The 13,197-nt window shown below is 51.0% G+C and overlaps 1 long non-coding RNA gene across 1 annotated transcript; it reads left to right on the top strand.

Annotated features, from left to right (window-relative positions):
* The first annotated feature begins 2,012 nt into the window (after positions 1-2,012).
* LOC138984248 (uncharacterized) lies at positions 2,013-9,775 on the top strand. The gene is made up of 3 exons (XR_011461516.1): positions 2,013-2,121; positions 2,312-2,446; positions 7,535-9,775. It is a non-coding gene; the product is annotated as an uncharacterized lncRNA (long non-coding RNA).
* The last annotated feature ends 3,422 nt before the right edge of the window (positions 9,776-13,197 follow it).

The raw sequence follows: 13,197 nt of genomic DNA, 5'->3' as shown, positions 1-13,197 counted from the left end.
TTTGGAGCCCAAAAAATAAAGTCTGACACTGTTTCCACTGTTTCCCCATCTATTTCCCATGAAGTGATGGGACCGGATGCCATGATCTTCGTTTTCTGAATGTTGAGCTTTAAGCCAACTTTTTCCTCTCCTTTTCTTTCACTTTCATCAGAGTTCATCAGAGGCTTTGACTCTTTGCGACCCCATGAACTGTAGCACGCCAGGCTTCCCTGTCCTTCACTATCTCCTGGAATTTGTTCAAACTCATGTGCGTCGGGTCAGTGATTCCATCCAAGCGTCTCCTCCTCTGTTGCCTCCTTCTCCTTACCTCTCTTTTACCTTACTTTACTTCTCCTGCTCTCAATCTTTCCCAGCATCAGGGTATTTTCCAGTGAGTCAGCTCTTTGCATTAGGTGGCCAAAGTATTGCAGTTTGAGCTTCATCATCAGTCCTTCCAATGAATATTCAGTACTGATTTCCTTTAAGATGGACTGGTTGGATCTCCTTGCAGTCCAAGGGACTCTCAAGAGTCTTCTCCAGCACCACAGTTCAAAAGCATCAATTCTTCAGTGCTCAACCTTCTTTATGGTCCAACTCTCACATCCATACATGACTACTGGAAAAACCATAGCTTTGACTAGATGAACCTTTGTTGCAAAGTAATGCCTCTGGTTTTTAATGTGCTAGCTAGGTTTGTTATAGCTTTCCTTCCAACAAAGAAGTGTCTTTTAATTTCATGGCTGCAGTCACCATCCACAGTGATTTTGGAGCCCAAGAAAATAAACTCTGCCACTCTTTCTACTTTTCCCCCATCTATTTGCTGTGCAGTGATGGGAGCAGATGCCCTGATCTGAGTTTTTTGAATGTTGAGTTTTAAGCCAGCTTTTTCATTCTCGTCTTTCACTCTCATCAAGAGGCTCTTTAGTTCCTCTGATTTTTGCCATAAAAGTGATATCATCTGAGCATCTGAGGTTATTATTTCTCCTGGCAATGATAAGATTCTCCATGGAGAGACAACTGTTTTTCTACATTTCCTGCTTTTACTTTTTTTTTTTTAAAGACAGGACTAAAGCTCTGTATCTAAATTGTACTTTCCATTCCTGACATATGCCAAAATGTGCCTTATCAAATTTTGGTGGTAGAGTCATGCATGACGTGCACAACCTAAGGAGCACAGATTATTGATTTGCTCCGGACACAGTTTGGCTGGCTCGGGGATTAGCAACGAGGTTTAAGAGGAAGCCAAAGTACATTTGTTTATGATAAATATTTTAAGTTTCTGTCCTAGAGCGTGGCCAACCATGTCTGCACTTTGATGACTAATTTCCATGTTTTATGCCCTGCCTCACCCCAAGCTGTTCTCATACATTTTCTTGCCCTGAAATTTCTGAAGTTAGTATGGAGGAACTTTTCTGGGACACTGGAGTTTGGAGTGAGGAGGTAAAGAGGAACAGGGCTCCCAAGCCCCAGGCTCACTCCTGGGAAGCTGAGAACAGTCCAGACACTGTACAGAGTCTGTGAGATGGGCCGTGACTGGGCCATCTTCACTGGCTGTGATGGGGCCACGCTGGGTCATCTCGGCACTTGGCCAGGCCTTGTAACACTCTTCGTCTTCAATAGGGGTGGTACTTTCTTGAAGTTCCCCTTTTCTAATTTTATGTCTCAGGTTTACTTAACCTTTCTAAGATTTGATTCAAGATAAAAGTTTCTTTTACATGTAGATCAGTATTTATTTTATTCCTTCCAAGTCTTGTTTTTAGCAGATTGCTTTATCCCCCCAGAAGAGAGCATTTGCATTTTGGATTAAAGAGAGATTTTGTCAGATTTGCAATTCTTTTAATCATAATAAAACATGTTGGCATGTTGTTGAACATGTTTATAAAAAATGCACGTATTTGCATTGGCGAGAAGCTGTCCAGGAAATGCCAAGAACTGCCAGGCACGTTTCAGATGCTCCAGATAATACATGATCATTTTGCTGTTTTCATAAGCATGCTGAATTGCCTTGACTCATTCTGCGTAGAGAAATACAGGTAGAGTAAAAAGGCTGTGTCCTGTGGCCACGGTTTCCTGTCATTATACTGACTTACTATCAGTGTTGCCAGATACTCAGAGAACGGCAGGCTATTGAGGAGAACATAGGTATCGTTTCTCATTCTTCTAGGAAAAGCAGTTCTAAACTTCCCAGAGTAAAGAATAAAAACACACCCTGCTTTTAAATGCCATCACGTTAATCTGGTTCAGTGAAAAGCTTGGGACAGTAAATTTGCTGGTGACAGCCTTCCAGCTTTCCTTCTTCTGAGAATGTCTTCACCCCTTTTCTTTCCTGAAGGGCAGTCTCGCTGGGCAGAGATGTCACAGTTCTCAGCTGCTCTTTAAACACAGAAAGTAAGTGCTGCTCTGCTTTCCTCTGACCCCATGCTTTAGGGAGCGGAACCTGCTGCCATCCTCACTGATGTTCCTGGAGGTAAGTGTTGTTTCTCTTTCGTTGCTTTCAAGATTTTTTCCTTTGATTTTTGCTTTCAGAAGTTTATGGTATGTTTGTATGCTTCTGTTTTTATTTATGTATATATTTTTATTAATTTTTTTTTTTGCTGTTCTGTGTCCTTGTTGCTGCACAGGCCTTTCTGGAGTTGCGCAGAATGGAGGCTCCTGTCCGGTTGAGGAGCATAGGCTCTCGGTTGCGTGGGCTCAGTAGCTGGGGCACATGGGCTCAGTGGCTCTGTGGCCTGTGGGGGTCTTCCTGGACCAGGGCTTGAGCCTGCGTCTCCTGCACGGGCGGGTGGACGCTTACCCTCTGGGCCCCAGGAAAGTCCTGTGTGCTTTTGTTTTCCGTTCGTCTCGCTTGGAGTTTGCTCGTCTGCAGTATGTGCAGGCTTGTGTCTTTCACCAGATTGAGGGCATTTCCTGCTGTGACTTCTTCCAACCCTGATTCAGACTCGCTCTTGCCGCCCTCTGAGGACCCCCGGAGACAGACCCTGGACACTGTCAGAGTCCATGCAGTCCACGAGGCTGCCCTCACTTCCCTCCCAGCCTGTCTTCTTGCTGTTGTTGGTCGGGTACACTCTACTGATCTTTCCTCAAGTTCAACGACCACTGCCTCTGTCAGCTGCACCCTCCTGCTGAGCTCACCCAGGCGGCGGCTCATCGACTGGAGCTTTCAGGCTATACTTTCCATTTGGCTATTTCTAGAAATTCCATTTCTCTGTCGTGTTTTCCCCTCACTTATTTTCAGGCAATTTGTAATCGATTACTGAAAAATTTTTTGTGACAGCTGCTTTAAGCCCTCGGTGGACATTTCTGGCGTCTGGCCCATCTCGGTGTCGTCACTGGCTAACGCCTCCTCTTGTCGCAGGTGTGGTTGCTTGTTTCTCGGTGTCACCGGGCCCTGGACAGTCTGTCTGCTCTGTTGGGAAATGCTGATTCCTGGTAGGCGTCCCTTTTGGGTGTTGCACGTGGGTCCTGGCTTCCGTCTGTGGGCTGGGGCTCCAGTGATGGTTTAATTTTCTGGCCTTTGTGGTGCTATTTGGTCAGCTCGGTGTAGCTGGGACTTCTGTGCTCCGGGTGGCCCCTGCTGGTGTTACCTGAGAGGGTGGTTCGGGCTCCTGACAGGGCCCTCCCGTGTCTCTTGTTGGCCAAGAAGACCCTCGGGCCCGGGAGAGTGAAGAGACTTCCCTGGCTGGTCACTTCGTAAGGGGTTTCTACAGACGTCTGTGGCTGCCCTGGGGTCTCTGAGCAGGGGCGGCGCTCCAGCCACAGCTCAATATGGAGGAAAGTGAGGACATGAGGCTGTGGGATGAGAAGTGGGAGAAAACTGTGCCCGTAACCTGGAGACGGCTGCCAGGTGGGGGTCTGTGCAGACAAGCTGGGGAGGGCAGGGCGGGCAGAGGGGCTGTTCCCACGGATGACGAGCATCCCGGTGATGTGAGCTGGGCAGGGCGGCAGGGACCAGGCAGGCAGAAAGACGCGCTGACTCTGCACCGTCTTCTCGCCGTTGGTGCTTATTAACCGGAAAACCATTTGTGTAGGCAGGTAACGTTTTAATGTATCTGCGTTTTTTCTTTAATAAAGATGTCAAAAGAAACTGAGAGCAAATTAAGTCACATCGTTATGGTGTTTTCCTCACTTTTAAAATTGGTAAAATGCCCCCAAGGGGCTGAGGGCCTATGTGGCAGGGTAACTTGCTTTGTCTCTGGGAAGACATAGGTGAAATGCCTGAAGGGCCACCCCCGTCAGCGTCCCCCCTTCACCTGTGGGGCATCCCCGCAGCTCTGCTCGTGGCCACTGAGGGGGCACGGGGGTGACCGCAGCCCTGGTTGCTGCCAGTTCACAGGGAGGACAGACGGACAGTGCAGGCCCCAGAACTTTGTCCTGTTGCCCAGCAGCGGGAACCGAGGGCCCCCGGTTTTGAGCAGGAGCGGCTGGAGATAGGACGTGGGGACCCCCTACTGTGCTTTGAGCTGGCCTTCTCCTGCTTTTCAGGGAAAAGCTTGAGATTGATTCTGCATTAAAAACTGATTTTCAAGAATGGTTTTAGATTTTACAAAAAAACTTAGCAGAGAGTGCAGAGTGTTCTCATACTTGCTCATACCCCAAATCCAGCTTTTCCCTCTCCTGACATCTTGCTTTCCCGTGGTACAGTTGTCAGTTACGAGCCACCATTGATACGTTAGTGTCCATGCTGGCCCTCATGTATTCTGTGGGTTCGGCAAATGCATAATGTCTTACAGAGCATTTTCATCCACTGGAGAACCCCATTCTCCACCCCTTCATCTCTCCCCGGACCCTGACAAGGACTGGCCCTTTTACTGTTTCTACAGTTTTGTCTTTGGCAAAACGTCGCGTAGGACGCAGCCTTTTCAGATCGGCTTCTCTCGCTCAGTGACGTGAACTTGCGAGGCCGCCATGTCTGTGTGTGGCTTGAAAGCTCATTTCTTTTGGGCTGAATAACACCCACTGTCTGCACGCACCATGGCTTGTTCATCTGCTCGCCACTGAAGGGCACGCGTGCTGCCCAGCAAACTCTTCCGGAGGAGAAGCAGCAAGTCAGGATACTGCGTGTATTTTTCAGGGACAGAGGCTTTAATGCCCTTGGACTTCTATGAACCTGTTTTCCAAGGTGCAGGGAAATCAGAAATGTAAAGGAGCAAATATTTATAAAGTGCTTTTAGCTCTGCTGATAACAAGTACTTAGTTGGGTTGCTGGTTAGGTCAATGAGCAGGTCAAATAAACACTAAATATTTTCCATTTTCAACAGAAAAATGGCTACTTTAGGGCCATAATAGGGCTTCCCCAATGGCTCAGTGGTAAAGAACTGGCCTGCCGATGCGGGGGACACAGGTTCCATCCCTGGTTTGGGAGGATCCCCTGGAGGAGGCTGTGGCAACCCACTCCAGCATTCTTGCTGGAGAGTCCCATGGACAGAGGAGCCTGGCAGGCTGCAGTCCATGGGGTCACAGAGAGTCAGACGCGACGAAAGCAACTTAATACGCGTGCACACACACACACACAAACACGGCCATAGTAAGGACAAATTTAACATAGTTTTGAACATTTGCCACGTGGAGAGAACATGAAGACATGATGAAGTTGAACAATGATTTGCCTGAAGGCGTGCCTGCCTTTCCAGGTCTGCACCTGCCGTACAGTGACCTCTGTTAACGACTGGCCAGAAGTATGCTGGGAGGTTGGGATTTAAGTCCTGGAAACACAGACAGTCAGAGGAGATGTACGTTTTGCAAAGGCACAGCTTTGTGCTTTTCCTGTAGGTTTTACTTTTAAATGAGAAGCTTGCCTTGTTTTCACAGTGAAGTCTGAGCACTGCCTGGAAACACACGGGCTTGAACAGTGGTCTCACTTGTTCGTGCAAACAGTGATAGCCCGACTCCTTTCTTCCTCCTGCGTGTGATTACACAGGGTGGCAGGCTCAGTCCCTTCCAACGTAAAGCATGTCATCTGCTTTAGAGGCAGGGTTTTTTTTTCCCGGGAACATTGTTTTTTTAAATCTGTATTGCAGTATAGATGCTTTACAAGGTTGTATTAGTTTCTGCTATATAGCAAAGTGAATCAGCCACATATTTACATATGGAGTGAAAGTGAAACTGTCAGTCAGTCTGAGTCGTGCAGTCGTGTCCGATGGTTTTGCAACCCAGTTGCCTGTAGCCCGCCAGGCTCCTCTGTCCATGGGAGTCTCCAGGCAAGAACACTGCAGTGGGCAGCCATTTCCTACTGCAGGCGATCTTCCTGACCCAGGGGTCAAACCCGCGTCTCCTGCATTGCAGTGGGTACTTAACCATCTTAACCACAGGGACCCCTGTTTCTTGGATTTGCTCCCCATTCAGGTCGCCACAGAGCAGTGAGCAGAGTTCCCTGTGCTGCAGTGTGCTCTCCCTAGTTATGTGCTTTCTGTGTACCAGCAACAGCGAGCGCTTGTCGGCCTCAGCCTCCCGACTCCCCCTCCCCCTGGTGTCTGTACGTTTGTTCTCTACATCTGTGTCTCCATCTCTGCTTTCAAACACGATCATCTGTAGCATCTTCTCGATCCCACATGGGTGCATTCATAGATGATATTTGTTTTTCTCTTTCGGACTTATTTCACTCCGCATGATCACATCTCAAAACTAACAATTTGAACATAATCTAATTAATCCCCCCATTTTCGTCGTGACTGTACATGTTACGTGACTTTGATGCCTAAATAAAAGAAATGGGAGTTTGCTGTCTGTGAGGCCAGAGCCACTCTCAGTGAGGACGCGGGCATGACATCTAGGAGCATCCAAGCCTGGGCTCCGGTGCCCGCCCGTGGATGCTGTCCATCCAAGCAGTTTACACCTGGTGCTGATGCCTCGCAAAATGCACTCATGGAAACTTCCAGTCACACTCGGAAAGTTTGGTAGATGGTGTCTCTTTTCGCTTAGTTTTTTTTTTTTTTTTCAATTTCCCCCCTGAAACTCCAGCTCCAGGCCCTTGACTCCCCAGCTCGATACCTTTTTTGTTAATAGATCTAATCAGCAGCATGTTGAACAAGAGAAGCCCTTTCTGTGTGCGCTGTTCGGACAAGAGGAGCCCCGCTGTAGATCACCAGAATAAACAACTCCGGCCGATTCAATTACAAGGCTGGGCCCTGGCTTTTATCTGGCTGTGACATCATTTCAATCAAAATGTAAAATAATACAATCCAATAGTTGCGAGAGGAAGAGATAGGACACAGGCGGCTGCACTTAGTCATTTAATAAAAGGAGGGAGGAAGGTGGGGCCGGCCTCCTCTGACAGCCGGCGAGGGCGCCCGGCTCCCAAACTCCATTACCTGCTGTAATGGTATTCAGGCCCTGAACGCAGGAAATTGTCTATTACTTTTTATTAGTGGAAGCTGTTATGTAGGATGCAGACTACTGCTCTGTTTTTTTTTTTTTGCTTTGTTCGTTTAATTAACAAAACCATGAGATCTCCCTATTGGCAGCTTCTCCTTGAAGCTTCTATTGGTTTTTTCCCCCTTAGAGCTGGAATTTTATTCATTTCCTTTGTCTCCTTTGAATTTTTTTTTTTTTTTAATAGGTGATGTTTTCCAAGACCTGCAAATCCTGGTGAGAAGAAAAACAGGATTCCAGGGCAAACACAGCGTCTCTAAACTGCTTGGGCTGCGAAAACCACGGGCAGGACGTTTCCTCCTCACGGCATTTTTTGTGGAAAAGGTTCCCCTTCGATTCTGAGACTTTTACAGGGAGGAGGGTCAGCGAGTGTGGCCTGCTTTGTGTCAGGGTGATACAAACAAGCGATAATAACCAGTTCTATCTATGGGGTCTGAAAGCCAGGAGAGAGGAAAGGAGACTGTGCTTTAGCAGGAGGGGAGGGGACGGAGCGTGTCAGGAGGCTGGGTCCTGGGTCCTGGGCCCTGCCCCATCTGGACATTGACCACAACCCAGGTGATCAATGGGTTCAGCGTTTTTCCTTGAACTGTATCCGGTTTATAAGAATCAATCATTTTTTTAAAGGAAAAAAACAATCTGCTTTCCATCAATATGTTTGATCATTCTGTGCACGAGCAGGCCCACCACAGAACCTGCCTTGAATGGCCTCAGAGCAGGGTCACTTGCTGAGATGGCCCGTGAGTGTGAACAGGCCCCTGCCCCCAGGAGTACTTGGGGCTCCAGCTCTGGGCTGATTGGATTTGGTTCTCCCTGGCAGAAGAGAGATAAGTACAATTTCCCCCCGGCCTCATGAAGAGCACAGTGTCGCTGGGAAGGTGGAATCTTTATAATAGAAGTTACATAGCAACATGCTCCATTACAAATGGGAACAAAACAAGAAATCAGGAAACTGGGTGACTTGCATAAGAGGAAGCTAAATGGGGCTTGCCGGCGGCCTCCGAGCGGAGGCGCAGGGCTCCTGCTGCTGCAGGGCCTCAGGCTCGTCCCCACGCCTCGCTCGGGGACCACGACCTCTGACCTCCCGTCCCTCGGTCCAAGTCCAGCCGCGTCAAAGAACCGAGGCTCCGGAGGAGCTGGGGGCCTCTGTGTGCGTGGCCCTCATGCTGGCGTTCTGCTCCATCCCTGCCTGTGGGGAGGGGTCGCCCCCTGACGCCCGGGCCAAACCAGGGGCCTCCCAGGAGAGTCCTGTGCACCCAGCCTGGACAGCCAGAGTGGAGAGCAAGGGTGCCCACCTGGAACCCCTGCCCCTCCACTCCGGGGCTCTGAGCAGGAAGGAGGATAAAGCAGATTCCAGTGGAGGGACTGGCCACAAGCTTCCAAACGTGTTTGGACCTGGCTGTGGGCCTTTGACCTAGCTTCCTCTCTGAGCCCTGAAAACACCAGGAGGTCTGTGAGGGCGCAGAGATGTGATGAAATTGTATCTCAGGATTACAGCTCCATGGCACTGCCTCACGTGTCAGCAAAAACCACAGAGGAGCCACGGGGTGGCAGGGCCTGGATGGAGCGGGGGGCGTGCGGGGTGGGAGGGAGGTGGTGGGGGGCTCGGGGCTGGGCCCCCCGCCTCTGTCTTCTGTCTGCACCCTGCAGGACGCTGAGCCGCCTGGCAGAACCGGCGGGGAGTGAGCACTGAAGCAGACTTGGTTTATCAGCTCAGTTCCGTCGCTCAGTTCCGTCGCCCAGGACTACAGGACGCCAGGCCTCCTGTCCATCACCAACTCCTGGAGTTTACTCAAACTCATGTCCATGGAGTCGGTGATGCCATCCAACCGTCTCATCCTCTGTCGTCCCCTTCTCCTCCTGCCCTCAACCTTTCCCAGCATCAGGGTCTTTTCAAATGAGTCAGCTCTTTGCAGTCTTCTCCAGCACCACAGTTCAAAAGCATCAATTCTTTGGCACTCAGCTTTCTTCATAGTACAACTCTAACATCCATACATGACTACTGGAAAAACCATAGCCTTGACTAGATGGACCTTTGTTGGCAAAGTAATGTCTCTGCTTTTTAATATGCTGTCTAGGTTGGCCATAGCTTTTCTTCCAAGGAGCAAGCGTCTTTTAATTTCATGGCTGTAGTCACCATCTGCAGTGATTTTGGAGCACCCCAAAATAAAGTCAGCCACTGTTTCTACTGTTTCCTCATTTATTTGCCATGAAGTGATGGGACCAGATGCCATGATCTTAGTCCCCACATAAAACACTCAGGTTGCAATGTTTCTGAACACAGAACCTGCAACCTGATGACATACCATCCAGTTTCCAGGACAAACTGGACTGTGAGAGTCTGGGCATCATTCAGGTGACAGTGCAGTTGAGGAAAATGGCAGGAATAAAACAGAAGAACAAGAAGAGCTGAAGCTTGCTGTGTGCCAAGTGCCCCTGGCAGAGACGGCCAGTGAGCACGGCTGGCACTTTTCCGTGTGTTGTTTCCCAGGACCCTCGTGACAGCCCAGCAGGGAGACACGTGGCACCCCCCTTCATGGCTGGGACGGGGGATGGAGCCCCACGGCCCCAGCAGACCATCCAGGGCTGGGCAGGTACATCCGCCTCGCGTCCCCAGCCTCCTTAGAGACGCAGGGGGCCTTGTGCTGCACCGTGAGGTCTGGGTGTCTGTTTATTACCAAATACTTGGCAGATGTTCACTCTCTTTTTCCTGCTTCAAAAGGAGTCTTAAAAGAGGTCAGAATCTGAGTGAAAATACTAAATCACATTGGGATTCGAGTACTTGGAGACCTCTGGAGGACATCTAAACTCGTTCTCCTTCTCTCTGAAGCTTCATCTTTCAGATCAGTCTTTCCCAGCTCACAGGAGGTGCAGGGCTGGTGGGCAGATGGACAGACAGTTGAAGCAGCTAAAGACCACACGACGTGTGCTGTGCAGGGGTCATGTGACATGTGGTGGGCTTGTGTGTCGAGGTCATGGGTGTAGGGGGTCCCAGGACGCACGGTGGTTGCCTGCCATATGGACGTCACACCTCACTCCCGGTGGTCATAGGACGCATCATGCGTGTGGCACCCCGTTGGTCACGTGGTAACCCATGTGACGCTTAAACACCACAGACCACACATCAGAGGCACCTGTTCTTCAAAGAGCACCTCTCCTCCACACCCGGACCTTCCCCTGACATGGAGCCTGGCTTTTTACCACTTTCCCTGGGCCTCTCACGTAGCTCAGTTAGTCAAAATATCTGCCTGCAATGCAGGAGACCTGGGTTTGATTCCTGGGTTGGGAAGATCCCCTGGAGAAGGAAATGGCAACCCACTCCAGTATTCTTGCCTGGAGAATCCCAGGGACGGAGGAGCCTGGCGGGCTACAGTCCATGAGGCTGCAAGAGTCAGACACGACTTAGCGACTAAACCACCACTTGTACCTTCTTGATTCATCTACCCCTCTTCCGGGGCTTCTGTCCCAGCAAAGCCCGGGCCCCCACTGCCTCTCTCAAGTCTCCTGATCAGGCTTCTTCTGCTGATGCTCAGACAAGGGGCTGCAGTCTCCACTCTGGCATCATGGGTCACTGACTCCAGGGCCAGCCAAGCCTGCATTGACCCACAGCAGCGGCACTTCCAGCCCCGCTCCTGCTTGAACACCTCCCTGCCTGGTTCCCAAAGCTCCCTCTCCACTAACGTGTCCAGTGGTGTTTGCTGAACTTCACCTGAGTGCCTGCCCCTCCACCCTCGGGGCTCTGGCTCCAGGTGGGCAGACAGATCCCACAGCAGACACAGGAACCCTCCTGTGTGTCAGGAGGAGACTACAGCCATGGGCGTGGCGCCCGGGGGCAGGGCTGCTCAACCCCTCGCTCTCTTCTCCCAGCACTGCTTGTGTTGAAGGCTTCCTGATTTTCGTGGCTTCCTTACTTGCATGTGATGGTTTCAGCCCCTTTCAAGAAACTTGGTGCATATACACAATGGGATATTACTCAGCTATTAAACAGAATGCATTTGAATCAGTCCTAATGAGGTGGATGAAACAGAAAGAAAAACACCAATACAGTATATTAATGCATATATATGGAATTTAGAAAGATGGTAACGATGACCCTATATGTGAGACAGCGAAAGAGACACAGATGTAAAGAACAGACTTTTGGGCTCTGTGGGAGAAGGCGAGGGTGGGATGATTTGAGAGAATAGCATTGAAACATGTATATTATCATATGTGAAAAGATCACCAGTCCAGGTTTGATGCATGAGACAGGGTGCTCAGGGCCAGTGCACTGGGATGACCCTGAGGGATGGGATGGGGAGGGAGGTGGGAGGGAAGGTCAGGATGGGGGACACATGTACACCCTATGGCTGATTCATGTCAATGTATGGCAAAAACCACCACAGTATTGTAAAGTAATTAGCCTCCAATTAAAATTTTAAAAAATGGCAAAAAAAAAAAGAAAAGAAAAGAAACTCCATCTCCTTTATATGCAGAGGATCCCTGCCTGCATCTGCGGCATGGATGACCCCCCAGACCGCAGTCACCCACCTGTCAGATGGCTCCGCTTCCACACGCGGTCAGCAGCGCCTGCCCCCTGTGCTGACGTCAGGGCTCGCCTTCCTCCGCGCCTGCCCCTCTCAGCACACGCAGAGCTCTCCTCCCCTCGTTCGCATCCCGACCCTGGAATTAGACACGGCTTCTCTCATCTCCAGAGCACACGGCCCACCTGACAGCAAGCCCGGAGGGCCCACCTTCCCTCCCACCCCCTGGAGACCAGCAGAGGGTGACAGCTGGTCCTCTGGGTGACCCCGTCAATCCAGAAAGGGCCTCCCCTCCCCTGAGGGTGAGAGCCTGTCCCTGCCTCAGCGCCTCTGGGGCTGTGCGCTGCAGCTCCTCCTACCGGACCGGCTTCACGCAGCTTTGCTCTCCTTCTCGGCCTCTGCTTTGGCTACACCGAGCCCTCGGTGACTGTGGACAATGCCCAGCGTACTCCCACATCCAGGCCCTTCCTTTCTCCTCCAAGCAGGATTCTTCCTCCCCGTCCTTTTCTGGCTCCCTCAGCTCCCTCATGTCTGCTCAAATGTCACCTTCTCAGTGAGGCCCTCCATCACTACACTATGCATGACCACACCATCCCATGGCTCCTCCATCCCCTGGCTCCTCCATTACAAGGCTCCTCCACCCCATGGCCACACCATCCCATGGCTCCTCCACCCCATGGCTCCTCCATCATATGGCTCCTCCATTGCATGGCTCCTCCATCCCATGGCTTCTCCATCCCAAGGCTCCTCCACCCCATGGCTCCTGCACCCCATGGCTCCTCCATACCTTGGCTCCTCCATCCCATGGCCACAGCATCACAAGGCTGCTCCATCAGAGGCTCCTCCATCCCGAGGCTCCTTCATCCCGAGGATCCTCCATCCCGAGGCTCCTCCATCTCATGGCTCCTCCACCCCATGGCTCCTCCACCCCATGGCTCCTCCATCCCAAGGCTCCTCCATCCCGAGGCTCCTTCATCCCGAGGCTCCTCCATCCCATGGCTCCTCCATTCCATGGCTCCTCCATCCCATGGCTCCTCCATCCTGAGGCTCCTCCATCACATGGCTCCTCCATCCCATGGCTCCTCCATCCAAAGGCTCCTCCATCCCATGGCTCCTTCATCCTGAGGCTCCTCCATCCCATGGCTCCTCCATCCAGAGTGTCCTCCATCCCATGGACACACATGGCTCCTCCATCCCAAGGCTCCTCCATCCCGAGGCTCCTCCATCCCGAGGCTTCTCCATCTCATGGCTCCTCCATCCCATGGCTCCTCCATCCCAAGGCTCCTCAATCCCATGGCCACACCATTGCAAGGCTCCTCCATCCCATGGC

The sequence above is a fragment of the Bos mutus genome, chromosome 20 (genome assembly GCF_027580195.1).
Source record: "Bos mutus isolate GX-2022 chromosome 20, NWIPB_WYAK_1.1, whole genome shotgun sequence".
Classification (NCBI taxonomy): Eukaryota; Metazoa; Chordata; class Mammalia; order Artiodactyla; family Bovidae; genus Bos; species Bos mutus.
This window is presented reverse-complemented; position numbering and strand designations above follow the sequence as displayed.